The following is a 16,789-nucleotide window of genomic DNA, read 5'->3' on the forward strand; positions in this document are numbered from 1 at the left end:
ATAAATGTGTCGACCTTCTGTAAATCATGAAATTTCTGCCTTTGTTATAAATTGAAATATATGTAAGGCAAATAAGGAAAGTAAGGGACTGTCTTAAAAATGTGAATTTATTGTTCTGGCCACTACAGTCTCTTGTTCAAACTTCATGTAGTCTTTTCCATAAATGAATTTCATAGCTGTCATTTTGATATATTGATTTGTGTAAAACATACCTCAGGGCTCTGTGGCACTCTTCCTCACCAGAAATAGCAACACAGTGGGAGGAAAAATTTGCAGCAAATTGACATTAAGGATAGCAAAAATTTGTCAGTAGAATGACAGATCTAGTTTGATTGGGCTTCTCAAGCAGTCTGTATAGGAAATTATGCATCTAATTATCTTTCAAAATGGCTTGTATTATACCATGCACTATTCTATGTAGCTTGAAATGATGTCCTCACCACTGAATCTTAGGTGGATGATTTGCTCTCTGATGTTGCTTAGAGCTAGTGTCTGTGTTTTGCAATTTTTATTCCACGCTTCTCTATCTGCAGATATTCATACTGCATGATTTATAATTTCTCAGAGGATTTTTTGAGAGAAGGAGAACCTTTCTCTATAGATCTTTAATTTTCCTATGCATTAAAAAAATAAAATATTGCCCCTGTACAGAAATGTATGCATGAATATCAGATACAGATGTATTTTGCTCCTTTCCTTGACTTGTGAGTACCTCAAGCTTATCAGCGTAACAGCAAACACTAACACATCTGCTGTTCCAAACCAAATGCATTATAAAAGTGAAATACAGCATCTATGCTCTGTTTGTCCCTTTAATTCTCTCTTTCTTTGTAAAGCATGTCCTCTCAACTTTCTGTGAGTTTACTGGTACAGAGTTCTCAGATGATTCTAATTCACATATAAGTGCACAGAAAACAATTAAAAATGACAACGTGGTAGTAAGAACCTCCATTCTTCATGTAAAAATGACTTGATATAGCTATACTGTAAGCTGTTCTGAACTTGTCATACCATATACATATAATAGCTGATCTGTTGGCAGAGGTGGTAATTTATACCACAATTTAAAACTAGTGTGTTTTTATTAACCTCTTACATTGAAATACACTGTGGTAGGTAGCATTTGGAATTCTTATTGTAGGTGGAAATTGGCGAGAGGCCTACCTGGAAGACCTCAAATGTCTTTAGGCAAGAGAAAACATTTAAGCTTGGTCTTATAGTTGCTCCACCTTGAATGTTCAGTTAGTGTGCAAAACAACATTTTGCATTTTTTATAATTCTATTACTATTACTTGAACTTCATGCTATTACTGGGAGATAGGTGCCAAGTGTTGCCCATATAAGAAACTGGCTCCGGGCTTAAATTCTGTAACAAGCTTAATACAATCTCAGCCAGAACAGGGGCACATTAAATCCAAAATTCAATTCCAAAATGTTCTGAGAAATAAAGTGAAGAATGCTTTGTAGCCCTGGGGTTAGGTCATTCACTTCAGAAAACTCTTTCACAGATTTCCTGCAAAGATGCAGATCTTGTCAAAACCATTATAGTTCTGTCTCTAATGAGTTTTTTAACCACTAAGCTAAGAAGTCATACATTTTGTTTCTATTTCTACATTTTCTTTGCCCTTTTTATGTACTCTTTCTTCGCCAAGGAAAAGAAAAAGCGAAGGTCGACTCTTTTGCAAAGATACCTGATGACCTTGAGGCTAGGACACTCTCCTGGTAACAGAAGATGTCAGTCAGTGTAAATTATTTCAGGGTCTGAAACTTTCTGAATTGAAGGTCTGCGTTTTTTTCTACATCATTGTTTAGGATGCAAGCCATAAAGCTATGAAGTAATAGGAATGAAGTGAGGGTGCACCTAGCAGAGGCAGTGCTCCACAAAAATAGGCAGGAAGTTGTGGGCAGAACAAAGGGCTGATGGCAGGGGACAATTCAGACACAACGAGCAAAGAATCAGGTCCAAGGTCCACTGACAAAGTCCAGTTAGGTGCAAAAGGAAACAGAGCCAAAGGCTACAAGATGGGTGTGAACAGTCCAACTACCAACAATGTAGGGCTGAAGTCCATCCAGGAGAAAGGGGAAAGACACAGCTGCAGACTGACCCTACTAACAACATGGTTGAAACAGGGATTGGGATCACAAGGGGCTATTGAGCCCATGGGAAAGGGATTGAGGAAATAGCACAGAGGTTGGTCAGGACCACAGAAGCCTGTTGGTGCCCTTTGGGCCTGACACATGCTTGTCAATCTCTTGTATCTTATCACTTGAAACTCTGAAAGGAGATGAATAGAAGTATTGATTCTCAATAAAGGATTCCAGGCTTTATTCTGGAAAGGGATGAAGGCAGATAGCTAGACATGAAGTGGATTCATGAAATGGTCATCTGGGGATATTTCTTATCAGCCCACACCAGGTGATTCCACATGCAGTATGTAATTTTTGGCATTTCACAGTATCAGTGTCACCTCAAATCCTGATATGAGAACCTTAGTATTTCACTTTACAATTTTAATGTTAAGGTCATCTATTGCACTTTGTGAAAAATGACTTTCTGAAGATCTACAATTCTAGGAGGAAACCATGAACATTTTGAATATAAGCACAAATTGTCACATTGAATCAAGGACAGGCAATAGCATCCTTCAGTACCTCTGTTTCACCGCTGTCTTTAATTACGGTATAGAATGTGAATTTTGAAAGCTAAAGGTTCAATAATAAAAAACAGCTATTTTATTTGGGAAGAAACATACCAGACTTCTTGTTTGGCTTGACTTTTTTAACTTCCAATAAACCAATGCAGTCTCCAGGTATTAATGAGACTCTCTTGCACTGAGATACTGAAACCTGTCTGCTCAATAGGAGTTCAGTATCTTGGAAATTAAGAAACATGATCGTATGTCCTCCTATAACATTTACTCAGTTCTAAAGTATGAAAAGCAATTTTCTAGTTTCAAATAAATTTGGTAAAAGGAAAAAAAAGTAAGACTAGGGTTTCCACTTACTTAAACAAAACAATATTATTTTATTTGATAAAATAAATGTGCAATATTCGTGGCAGCAACGAACTATGCACTACATAGTTTGCAATTAGTTTGAGTTTCAGATATTGGAAAGATTTTGTGAAGTTAAGTACACAAAACATATTTTAAAATCCATCCATAGCACACTACAGAAGTTAAAATGTTGTCTTTGTGCCAATATTCAAAGGTATTTGTTTTTAATTACTAAGCTTATACGACTGCATATGGATTGTGGAAGAATTGATTTATGAGAAAAAACAACAAATATTAATAGGATTTTAATTACCACTGCCTCAAAATTAGTAATTTAGATTATTTTTTCATATTTTATGTCAAAAATAAATAAATTTATTAAATGGATATTTCATTTAGCTCTGTTTCATGCCTGCACAGTCAAGAAAAGATACCTAGTCAAGCAAAGGTTGTAGTCAGATAATATGTCATAGCATTATGTGCAAAAGGACCAGAGACTGATTCAGAGGCAAAATGACCAAGTTTTCATAAATGCCAAATGCTTTTTTCAATATAGTCTCTGTTTGCAACATTGCTTTGTCTCTTCTGCTCTCTGCTCAGTAGAATTTTTCTTTTTGCTGTGAAACCATTATGCAGCTACCATTATTCTCTTGATTATAAGCTACCTCCACAATTAGTCTTTTCTGTTTTGGCAAGATTCTTTATATAGTAAGGATTTTTTTTTTCTAATATGCTTAAAGAGTATTAATAAAATCCTTTGGGAATTTTTCCTATAAGGCAAACTTGTAATAAAAACTTTAATTTTGCTTGCTGGCCTGATCTCATTGCATCTTTACATATTAAGATCTAGATGTTTCAAAACCAGGTCAAATATCTCAGGCTAAAAGTGACAAGATTACTATGATTATGCAAAACATCAGTAAATATCTAAAGGGCTATGTCAACCTTTTATAAAAACAAAGGAGGTTCTACCAAGATTTGTAAGAGACTGCTTTGTCTATTTCTAAACAATTTCATCTCCTGTAAGCCTCTGTTCAATCATTCCAGGCTGCTGAAACTGAGTACGATGGCCTCTATTATTGTGACTGTTAGTAAATGAAATAGAATTTGACTTCCCTTCCTTTTTTTTCTAAAGCAAGGGCTATTTTTTCAGCAGGATTTAGATCAAGCCATAATTAATTTAAGAAAAATAAATGTTCCAAGAAAACAAAATTCAACTGTACACCAAACAAACAATGAAAAAGAAGAATAGGAAATTAAACTTATTTTTATTCCTTATTCTATTCATAAAATCACTAACCAAAAACTTGTTTCAGTAAAAAGCAGATTATCCAAAGCCAGCAGCAAGGCGGTATGAACTCCTAGCTCTCAACATAATTGGATCTCTTAAACATAATGAAAAGATACACAAGTTTCAGTATGCATGACATTTGTAATTGAAAACAGAGACTGAATACATATGAAGTGATATGTACTCACATATGAGGCTAACCTCCCTGTCACAACAGTGTTTTCCTCTATTCTTTCCTGTGGTGTCAAAAATCATTTAAAAGAAAGTTGACTTTATACAATTTGTTGTTTGATTTTTATTGTAGATGCAATGTAGCTTTATCCTTATACAGTTTAAAATGTTGTCAAAAGAAAAGAAGAAGAACAAAGAGAATTATGGAAGGATCTGATCTCATCCACTGATGATCTCATAACCTATAGAGGTGGTGGTTTGAGCTAGACAATTGGGGTTATCTGTGAGAACACATAGCCAGATAAAAATATCTATGAAAGAAATATTATAAATAATTTAAAGTACTTTCTTCAGAACGAATAAGATTCCTTATTTCCTCCCTCTCAATATGGATTCTTTGGAAACAAATCCTTTTTTCCCCCCTCCTTTTTTAGGGAGGGAAAAGGGGCATTTGTGGAATTATGACCTAAATATTTATTGGGTAACGACAATTCTAACAGAGCAATCCAACCTTTCACAGGCTAATTTCTATTTACCGTGAATAATCCCTAGGTGTTTAAAAGTTGATAATCAAAATTACTTAAGTAATTCAGAAGCCAGGTATCATAATTATCTCCAGGCAGATATTGTTTAGACATTTAACTCTAGGATATATTTTTCACGTGTGATCCAACATTCTATTTTGTCTCATACTTTAAAATGAACTATAACTCATGTTATCATTGAAAATGTTGGTCCATCTGCCTCAAAACTTTAAGTTTACAACATAGTAAATTCTTTCCCTTTATTTATTCTAAATAACACAGGCTAAAACTAAAAATTCATGCAAAAAATACATAATGCTGGTATCCGATGCTAAAGATGGATTTTGCATGGCTAAAGGAAATTATTTGCATTGTTTTTACATTACATAGCCACATTGTAATGAAGTTCTCCAGTCTATTATAAATATATCTATTAGCCTAGACAAGATTGGTAATTCAATGTCTTTTTGTTATGTATATTCAGTTTCCCTCACCCTTGAGACACTGACAGGGTAGCACACTGCACATGTTGGAGTGGACAATGCTGAATGTCAAAAACTGACTGAACACTTCATAGTGGAAAATGTAAAGAGTTCAGTTTATCAGAAAGAAATAATGCAGGGTTGTATCATAGATCATAAGAAAACTTCCATGATGTAGAAAGCAGGCAGAAACGATCTCTTTAGGGACAAAATCTTCAATGAACCTATGTATTTTCTAGCTCCTTAGCTGCAAATCAGGCCACATGTCTTTCTAGAAGCACTGAGTAAACTGTAATGCCCTTTCATCTACAGAAAGTCAGACCAGGTCGATGTCACTTCTGTCCTTAAACTCTACACACAACATACTTTACTTATCCTTATAAATGCTCTGAACAAACAATAATCAAGTAGTTCTCTTCAGTATCAGTAGTTAACAGAAGGAAGTTCTCAATATTGCTAAGTGGACCTTGAATGTCTGCCAAATGAAAAATGATGGAGTAGCAGGGAAAACGATTTTCATTCTTCTGCCTCTCTGATTGTTGAGGAACTAAAAAGACAAATTAAAATTCTGAAAGGTGCTTATTGATTTTCCCTGTCAGGCATACCATCTGAGAGCTGTCATTACATTTTATGAAAATTTGAGAAGATAATTTACATTTTTATTGTGAAACAAAATGTCTACATTCTAAAAGTTCTAAGTGTAAATTTTTTAAGAATGTTATTATATGTTTAAAAAGCAGGTAGATGGAAGGTCTAACAAAAATATGCGTGCTTTTAGAGTACGTAAGTTAAAAGGCTAAGAAAAAAGAAAGCCCAAGCTTAATGTTTTAAATTATAACCCTTGTTTTCTAGCTAATATTGTTAGGAAAATCATGCAATTACCTAGCTGAAGAGTAACGGCCTCCAGTGACTTATGAAAACTCAGTTAAAATAGAAAGAACCTAGTTGTGCAGATATGTGTAAGAAGTAGTATTTCATATGTCTCTTTTTCTGTTTGTGCACATTTACTTCTACTGTTTACAATAGCATCTGTTAACTTTGCAAATGAAAGAATGGCAAAGTTCTTAAGGAATTTGAAAAAAAACAACAGGGGAGCTTATTCTTTCCTTGGGGTGAAAATTGTGATAAGTTATTTCTTCAGTATTGCATAGTTTGAAAAATTCCATCATGGAGGATTTTTATCAAAAATTGTTATGGAGTTGCAAGTTCAATATCTGAAATGTAATACTGATTATGAAAGGAAGATTTGGTCTGATTAGACCTTCTGAAGATCACCTAGTCTTGCAGCTTCTCAGAACAGAGCTGCATTCAAGTTGTTCAGAATCTTGTGCAGTATATTTTTGAAGATCTCTTGAAAGGAAACATTCCTATCTTCTCTAGGCAACATTTTCTTTGTCTTTTCCATCTTAAACAATATTTCCAAAGTGTTATTTTAAACTGTTAAACACAAATTGGGGCTTTAAGTGAAGTCTTGTCCTCTTTTTAGAAGAATAGCTTTAATCACTTTTTTATTTGTTTCTGCTCTTCCTTAATGGGCAAAATCGTGGTGTTTGCTTTTTAACTGCTGTGACAATATGTTTTAATATTGATACTGAGCTTCTATGTTTTTTCTTAATTGAATATCTCAGTTTACTCATCTTTAAAATATCTGTAATAAACCACTCTCCTCCCTCACAGGGGTGTTGTAAGGTTTAAAGGCATAATAATGTGCAATACTCAAGAACTTCAGAAAATAGATCATGTGTAAGTGTAAAGCATTAATTATTATTATTCCTGCCCCTGAGAGCATACTTTAAATTCAAAATCTATCAACATGAGGATGTTTAAATTTTCTTTTACCAGATGTTTTGCCATGAGTTTTGTTGAGCAATGTGCTATAAGTCTTATATATCTCCCAACTAGATATATTTAATTTTCTGGAGTTCATACTTCCCAAATCTATGGTGTATAATAAATCAGAAAAAAAAAATGCTAAAAGTCTCATTTAGGTGTGCTATTCCATTCAGATAGTAGGAGAATTTCTGTTCAATAAAACTGGAAGATCATACCTTCCTACTTAAAAAGTGTACAGATTGATTCAGAGAAAGGGACTATGAAAACAAGTCTTCATTTATTAATCTCATATTCTGCTACCACAAAAAAAAGTGTAGAACTAGTTTCTCAAGCTTATATGTATGCATGTCTAACATTTAAAAAAAAAAAAATGACCACCTTATAATATCCAGAATTCTAATTATAAATTGACTGAAATTTTATCTGTCAGTCGGTGCCAAGACACAGATCATTGCCCAGTAAATATGATTTCTGTTATTAGCAGAATGAGGGTTGGCTGTTTGCTGGCGAGGCAGTTCAGGGGCTCAGCCTCACTGCAGCCTGAGCTGCGTGTTGCTGGTTTACCCCCTTCACTAAGGCCAGTGATTGCTGCCTCCCCAGCTCCAGCTTCAGCTCTGAGACTCTCGTACATACCACAGATTGCCTTGTATCCCCTCTGAGTGAGCCTAGATTAATGTAAAATAGACCGATTACTTCCACAGCACTTGGCCATATTTTCTTTAGCTCTGTGTACAGAAGCCATTTTTCAGTTCAAAGTGCCTAAAGGGAACAAAAGGTGAAGCGTAGCCTAACAAAATATTGTAGACTAAATGCAGAACAAAAGCTTGAAATCAGAAATACTTGTTATCTGCCTTAGAGTTCAATATGAAGACATGTGGCAGAGCATGAAAACACACTCTTCTGGCCTAGTCACAGAGGACTATGGAGGGCTGGAAGAATTAGATCTGGTTCGATCTTGTTCTTCGAGTTTAGTTTCTTGGGAGCAGCCTGTGGAATAAACCGACGATCAGTCCTGAGCTTTGCTTTTGAGATACCCTGTTAGACACAGCCTTGCAATAAATCAAGGACCGGCAGCTACAGAATTCTAGACGTCCTATTAGCCTCCTACTTTTCCAAGGGCAAGTCATAACCACCGGTAGAGCAGTAATGGGATCCTCCTCAGCCTCAGCTGCCATTGGGAAGCAGAGTTCAAGGAAAAGAAGAAAGATTAGACGGGTGAAACTATGATTTCTAGGATGAAGTTTAGGAGGTTTAGCAGATATTTTGGATCTTGTGCTCCTGTTTCACATTAAATGCTGTTAAGGTGAAAAGGAAAGAAGAAAAAGGCATGATAATTAAAAATTCCTATTTTAAAAAACAATGAAGATCATCAGAATAACACCCAAGGGTACATTGGCTATTCTAAAAGTGGACTAAGTGGCTTTTCAATTTGTATTCCTAATGTAGCCGAAGGATCGTAGAATTTTCAAAAGCTCAATATTGTTTACTTTTCAAAGAATACTGGAAGAGTTTCAGGAACATTCTTGGAGAAAGAGCTTAGGAAGTGAGAATAGTTTCATGTTGTACTGTTCAGAGTCAGCAGTGACTCACATGTCCTGATCTCAAGACATGCATAGACAGGCAGGGCAGAAGGAAGGGCACATTTATTCAACCTGTTGATATTCAGCTGGTAGGAAAATAATTTTAAAAAGAGGGGGAACAGTGTGGCTAAAGTATATTGGATTTTTTTTTTCTAAATTACTTTTTATACTGACTTTATCTTTTATCTTTTGTTCATTTTTTCTTGGATTTTTTTTTCTTTTTAAATTGGTTCACCTAAATGTGATACAAATCTGGAAACAAATTTTATTATGAAAAATACACCAAAGACACTGCTACCTATTAATAAATAAAATAAATAATCAAAACTAAATATCAAAGCATTAAAAAAGGAACACTTTGATGTCAAACTGTCCTTAATGTTGGTGTAAAATGTCACTATTACAAGTCAAGTTCCTGTGCTTGATTGTTTTCTCTTTCTCTCTTCCCCTGCCCCATATGTATGACATACAGGCTGTTAAATACAACTGAAGAATTGTTTTTTCAGATAACTCTATCTGTTACAAATAGGATGTGTTCCATTAAGAAGGTTGCATGCCTGTGATCAACCCCCAGCATTTAATTTCTGCTGAAATCGCTTATAAAATATTTTTGTATAAAATCATATTCACTGCATTTAATATATGCATAACTAATTCTGTTAAAGAATATATACCAGTGTGCAGCAATGCATAACAATTATGAGCAGAGCTTTCAGAAGATAGTGCTGTTCTAACGGACTTAACGTCCACATTTCCTTTCCATTTTGTAGTTGTTAAGGGGATTTTTTTGTAGTTAAGCCGTGAAAAATCTTTCCATCATTTTCATTATCTTCAACATCTCCAAAGAAAAACAAGAGACATTACTTAAAAGTGGATCTTCTGAAGCAATGAAAATGACAAGACTATTATTTGGACCAAAAACCAAATTACATAGCATAAGCAATACTGCATTTGGAGACTCATTCACATGTTCACAACATGAACAAATCGCAATATTGACGGTAGTTAACCACCCTTGTCTTTTTTTTTCTCAGAACTGATAGTTTAAATACATTTTTAAAACAAAATTTTGAATAAACCCATGATCACCAGCCACTGTCAATTGTATAAATATCATGAAAACACACATAATTTTAGACATATCATTACATGCATTTTGTACTACAATGCTAAATTTCAAAATCATTAAAGGTCTTCTATTTTTATAAAACTTTACCCAAGAATATCTGCTTTCTATCTTAGCTTTCCTGAACATTTCTTTCCACCAAAAAAATAAAGAGTCTCCATCTACTTGTATTTCTCACTCCAGGCACTTCAGAATGGTCTGATTGATTACATATATTGCGATGCAGGCAAGAATTATGCGCTCCTTCAGTAAGATGTTGCCTTTATTTTTACATATTGTACAGAGACAAGCACCATAGAGCAGAATGAGTCAGTCAAACTGAACTCTGATGAACTGAAAAAAAAGCACCACTCCCACAGAAGCAGGTCTTCATTTTATAGCTTGGCCCTACCTACAGATTAAACAAAAAGGCTGACAGATAAAATCTGCCAGGTTAGTACTATAACAAACAAATTGATTTTGCATGGGAATGGAGACAATTATTCTCTATCCTTGTCATACCCTAATGGCATAAGACTTTAAAATTTAAAATTAATTTCCTTATATTAATAAGAAAAAAGCTGTAAGTCGAGAAAATTGACTGGTTTTACACTTAATTCTTGTGTAGTTGTTTTAGCTACCGAGAAGGTTTCCTATTGTGTTTTCTTCATTTATATTCAATGAATCTCAGCTGAAATGACTTTGCAATTGCACCCCACAAGTAGAGTAAGTGTTCATTGAGCTACTAAAATGTCTATTGCCATGGAGCTTTCCTAAAGTGTATATAAGATCCGAATACCTGATGGAAGACACACAGGGAAACTAACTTTGAAACAAAGCTGCTGCTGCTTCTTTAAGATTCTGATCATGTTTACAGTAGAGTGCGATAAGTGGGCCTGAAAGCAAAATGAAATTTTTCATAGTTTCTCACGTCCCTTTTTCCTCATTCATTCCATTGGATATATATTAGGAAAACCTCTCTCAGTTATGAGAGCCTCAGCCTTTTCTACTGAGAGGATGATCTCTCCACTGTTTGAGGATGATCTCTAGGCTGTATGGAACGCTTGCAGCTGTCTTGGCCTTCCTTATCTTTGGATAAAGCATAAGCACTTTAGAAGCAGAATTAATTTTCTACTTAAAACTGCTATGAAAGCATATAATGTATTTCAGTGTTCAGTCTTGCAAGAAAATTTAGGACTAACTGTAACAGACATGTTATGAATCAGAGGCAGCTTCTATTTCACCTTGAATGTTAGACAAAGTGGGCTAGATTCTACTGCTTTTATAGGTATATGTGTACATTTTCTGTGCAGTCTCTTTAGCTTCATGTGACATTTGAAACAGGAAATTGTTTATTTTTACTGCAGGTGTAATAAAATTCATAAGATTTGGGTAAAAATGTAATCCATGCTTTTTCTTTTTTTAAAAAGTAATAAGAAAAAAAGAAGTTTGCAGGTTACTTTCTAAAGTCTTCTTCAAATTATGCGTTTCACATGTTAATGCTTCTAATATTTCACTAGCAGACCAAACACTAAGACCATTCAAATTAAAAACATAGATTTCAAAAGATATTAACTGATATTACTAATTTCCCTAAGTAACTTAATATTATCCTCTGTTCCTGAAGTGTCTGTAATTCATCATGTTTTGGGAAACAGTCAGAGCTTCAGAATCTGTGCCTGCTTTTCTGTCTTGAAGGAATTTGTTTCTGATTAACCTTAAAAAAATATAGGAGATGTCATTACAAGAAATAAGCCTTGATTAATTTAATATTATCCTGAGATAATTTGATACATATTTATCTGTAGAAGAAAAAATATTTTTTTTGGTTTGGGCAGGGAGTATTTTAGTGACCCTTTACGTCAGTGATACAACTTCTAAAATTTTCATATTGAATTTTCTGATTTTTTCTGCTGTCAATTCAATTCTTACTTTGTTGTAGTTTTAATGTTTGAAAACAATCGTACAAAATCAGATCTATGCTGCTTTATACTCTGTGCTGTCTCTGACAGGATGGAACTGGGGATAAATTTTGACTCATATAGGTTCCAGTAAAAAAAAAATCAGCAAATAATCTGATCAAGGTTTTCAAAAAAATTTTGGAGACTCAAGTTTGGTTTTGTTTTTTTTTACATCTCAATTATTAAATGGTCAAGATTGTAATTTATCTTGTTTTAGAACTGAATTTTGAAGTGAAATATACCATTTATCATCAGTATAGTCCCTCTCCAGGATTTAAAATGAAAAGGTTAATTTCAAGCACAATTTGCAGCATATGATTGTAAGGAGTATTTCTCACTGTGTGAGCTTTCAGAATGAAGCACTTTGTAAACTGGATTAATTTTTTCAGTAACTGTTTCACAGTAAATCCAAGAGCAGTTCATAAGATGAAAACATTTAACACAAAAACAGTGTGTTGTGATTAAAAAGTAATGATTAATGTTTATTTCTACAAGATAGAATGTGTATTTAGATCTATCTCCAAGGAATACTGAATTGTTCTTCTAGCATTTTCTTTCTTTTAATTTAATTAAAAAACACTGGAAAACCGTCTTTGTAAATGACTAGTCTCAAGTTGTGAGCCTGATTAACATGAGAACTATCTGGAAATATCCAGGCAAAAGTCTATTTATGAATTCTGTTCTGGTTTATAGAAACATCTCAGACTTAACAAACTTTTGTCTAATCACTGAAATACACCAAGGTTTCCAATTACTCTGCTAGGATTCAATTCTCTCAAAGCATGTTACTTGAAGTGAACTTTCAGGGCTTCCAGGTGCCCTAGTAAAGATCCCTAGGTCTGTTAGCCCTGGGTGCCCTTGGAAAATCCCACCTGTGACTCTGTATCCAGGCTCCTTTGACTTTGCAATGGAGTGAAAAGCTGTATTTTCTAATAAACGTTACAACCTGTAATGAAGAAGAATATAAATACCATTTGAAAATGTTTACAGAACAGGAGTATGTATTATCTTGTCAACATTAGGGACAGTAATTTCCCAAATTATTCTTTTTCAGGCTTTCTATTCCACAGGAAGATTTACAATTGGTTCATATTCCAAGACCATCTGAAATATAGTGTGACTTAATTCTCATCTCATGAGCTCTCAATCTGTGAAGTCTATATCCATAAATTAGAATAGAACAGACTATTTCAGTTGGAAGGGACCTAAAATGAGCATCTACTCCAACTGCCTGATAATTCAGAACTAATCAAAAGCTAAACCATATTGTTAAGGGCATTATCCAAATGTCTCTTAAACACTGTAAGGCTTGAAGCATCAGCCATCTCTCCAGAAAGCCTTTTCAAGTATTTGAACACCAAATCATTAAAGAAATGCTTCTTATTGTCCAGTCTGAAACTCTCCTGACTCAGGTTTGGGCCATTCCCAGGCATTCTGCCACAGGATACCATCAAGAATACATTGGCACCTTCCTCTCCACTTACCTTCAACAGGAAACTAGAAAGCAATGAAGTCACCCCCAGCCTCCTTTTCTTCAAACTGGAAAAACACAGACTCCTTAGGCACTCCTCATAAGACATTCCTTGCAGCCCTTTCACCAACTTTGTTGTCCTTCTCCAGACACAGTCAGGGACCTTCACATCCTTCTTAAATTGTGAGACCCAGAACTGCACACAGTACTGCAGGTGCTTTTATAGGTATTTGTGTATATTTCCTGTGCAGTCTCTTTAGCTTCATGTGGCATTCGAAACAGGAAATTGTTTATTTTTACTGCAGGTGTAATAAAATTAATAAGATTTGGGTAAAAACATAATCCATGTTTTTTCTTTCTCTAAAAAATAATAAGAAGAAAAGAAGCTTGCAGGCAAATGGCCCCTTTCAATGGCTAAGATCCTTATTAATATTTTCTGCTAGCACATATATTATGTCTGTGGCTGCTATTGTATCATTAAACATATTTTACTTATGGCTTCCTTGGAGTCCTCGGTTGTATTTGGAACTGACTTATGAGTGAGGGGAAGCAAAATCAATAGAGAAAAAGAATAAGCAGAATTTTGCTAAACCATGCAAAAAGCTCAGAAATGGCATCTGTACAGTACCTAGTCCCAGTCTGTGGATCATCCTAGGCTTGTTTGACTGTGCTTTCTGTAATTCTCTACCTCACATGAAACTCCAGGTTTGTAATTGTCCTGAACAAGAAACTGAAGGTTAAACTTGCTAGCCTACAGATTTCAGGGAGTTCACCAGAACAAATGGCATCCAGCCTGAGCTTTTCAGTGCTGCTTGATTTTCACAACTATTACTGACTTGGAAAACCTTGTGAATGTAAGTATTGAAGTTGTCTTCAGTGACAGCTGACTCTTGTTCTCAGCATGAATGAGAAACAAACTTTCTCTGAAAAACTACTGACGAATTGTTCTCATTTTTTTTCTCATTTTGCAAGGCCCTTGTAAATTGGGATTAGTTAGTATACACTAGATAAATTAAAATGAGTTCATGTATATTAAAGGAAAAAGAATACCATGCATAACTGCAGCAGCAATGGTGCAGTTAATTTTCAAGTTGAATGAGACAGATTAATTTTAAGAAAAAAATTGTGTTTTCTCTTTATGGCACATGTCCTGTATTGTGTTCAAAATTTGTCATAGAATTATAGAATCATAGAATAGTTAAGCTTGGAAGGGATCTTAAAGATCATCTAGTTCCAACCCCCCTGCCATGGGCAGGGACACCTCCCACTGGACCATGCTGCCCAAAGCCCATCCAACCTGGCCTTGAACACCTGCAGGGATGGGGCAGCCACAGCTTCCCTGGGCAGCCTGTGCCTCACTGCCCTCATGGTGAAGAAATTCTTCCGTATATATAGTCTAAATTTGCCCCTCTCCAGTTTATACCCATTGTCCCTCGTCCTATCACTACAAACCTTTGTAAACAGCCCCTCCCCAGCTTTCTTGTAGCCCCTTTCAGGTACTGGAAGGTCGCTATAAGATCTCCTTGGAGCCTTCTCTTCTCCAGGCTGAATAAGCCCAACTCTCCCAGCCTGTCCTCATATGGGAGGTGCTCCAGCCCTCGGATCACCTTGGTAGCCCTCCTCTGGACCCATTCCAGCAGCCCCATATCCTTCTTATGTTGAGAATTCCAGAACTGGACAGAGTACTCCAGGTGAGGTCTCACAATAGAGGAATAGAGGGTCATGTATGATTTTGTTTTTATAGCCAAGCATAAATAATTCATATACACAAATATAAAACATACTGTGCTTCCTTTTAAAGAATGGAAGATTATTTTTCTTAATTGTGGAAATAGTTGCAAAAGTTTGAATTCTGTTAGAATAGCACAGTTATTGTAGATGGTTATTTTTAATTATGTAATTGCAGAACTAGCATATAAGAGGATGTTTATGAATATAAGTACTTATATCTATTCTGATAGTCTTCTTTTCTCTTTCTTCCTTGATACATAAATACTTCCCTACAGACGTTTTGACCTATATTCTACTCTCAGCTATAGACTAAATCAGTGAAATAATTTTATTTAAATCCTTGGATTATCTGTTGAAATTGATTGAAAATTGTTTTGGATGAAATACTTAATTTTAAAACAACATTTGATCCAAAGATCTGGCAGAATCTTCCACATCACTTAGGTGAAATAACGTAGCATTAAGTAGTGAAGAGGAAAATTCATATTTAACTTCCTGACAATGAAAAGGAATAGTATACTTTATAAAAAAAGGAATCATTAAGAAAAAAATCAATGATCTCTTGTGAAGTAACGGCTGACTGTGTAAATTAGGCTTGACTTTAGTACCTATGCAATTACTTCAAAATCTGATTTTTTAGTCTTTGATCAAAAAAACAATAAGGTAAGAAAAAAGCTTAAACCTTAATGCACAAAGGTAGAAATGTTCTTATGATAGTAAAGGCTTCTTTGGATATAGCAACATACCAGAGTGCACACTGAATGAGCAAGAGGGCTTTAAGCAACCTGATCCAGTGAGAGATGTCTCTGCCCATGGCACAAGGGGTTGAACTAGACGATCTTTAATGGTCCCTTTCAACCCAAATACTTATACGGTTCTGTGATTTTATGATACTATTAAGAGCTAAGTAATGCACTAATGGTTTATTATTATTGATTATTGGAATATTGTTTTCTTCCATTAATTTTTTCCTTCTTTTTCCTTTCATTTGTTTCATTAAAATTTTTAATGCTTAGGGTCCAAACACACAGATTTTCTACTGTATGTACTAACTATATTGTATCTGTGATACAACTTCTTCTCTGTGTGAATATAGTCCTTGTAAAACTATGTAAAACAATTCAGGACATCACAAGCACTTGGCAGAGGTAGAAATGACTATAAAAGCTTTTGAGAAATAAATAATCAAGATGTCTTTCTGCTCAATAGTTTTTTGCAAGCAGAGACCTTGCCAAGGTGCACTCAAGCTTTGTCAGAGGAAAATGCAAGATTGTGCATAATAGTAATTGCTACATATCCTTGTATCTGCAGCAGCAAACAAGTTTGCATGATTCTGAAATCAGGAAAAAGAGGTAAAGAGAGAAGAGTGATCCTTATCAAAAGTAGTTCATTTCTGATAAAGGCAAATTTAAATGTTTCTAAAGAGTATTGATGCAGATTAAGTTATCTGCAGTTGTAGCTGAATTTAAAGAAAGTATCTTTTTGTGATATTAATTTTTTCAAGATAAATTATAGGCAGATTATCAGTCTTAGATTTAGCATCACTTCTTCTGATAACTTGTGCCCTTTAACAGCTACAAAAAAAAAAATATTTTCTTGTAAAATATTTTAGTAGTAAGCAGTTGAGGCACAAAACATGTATAT

General features: G+C 34.7%; 1 protein-coding gene across 3 annotated transcripts in view; it reads left to right on the plus strand.

Annotated features, from left to right (window-relative positions):
- The window catches only part of EYS (eyes shut homolog), a 774,985-nt gene that overhangs the window by 141,069 nt on the left and 617,127 nt on the right, over positions 1-16,789 (plus strand). The window lies entirely within an intron of this gene.

This window comes from Phaenicophaeus curvirostris, chromosome 2 (genome assembly GCF_032191515.1).
Source record: "Phaenicophaeus curvirostris isolate KB17595 chromosome 2, BPBGC_Pcur_1.0, whole genome shotgun sequence".
Classification (NCBI taxonomy): domain Eukaryota; kingdom Metazoa; phylum Chordata; class Aves; order Cuculiformes; family Cuculidae; genus Phaenicophaeus; species Phaenicophaeus curvirostris.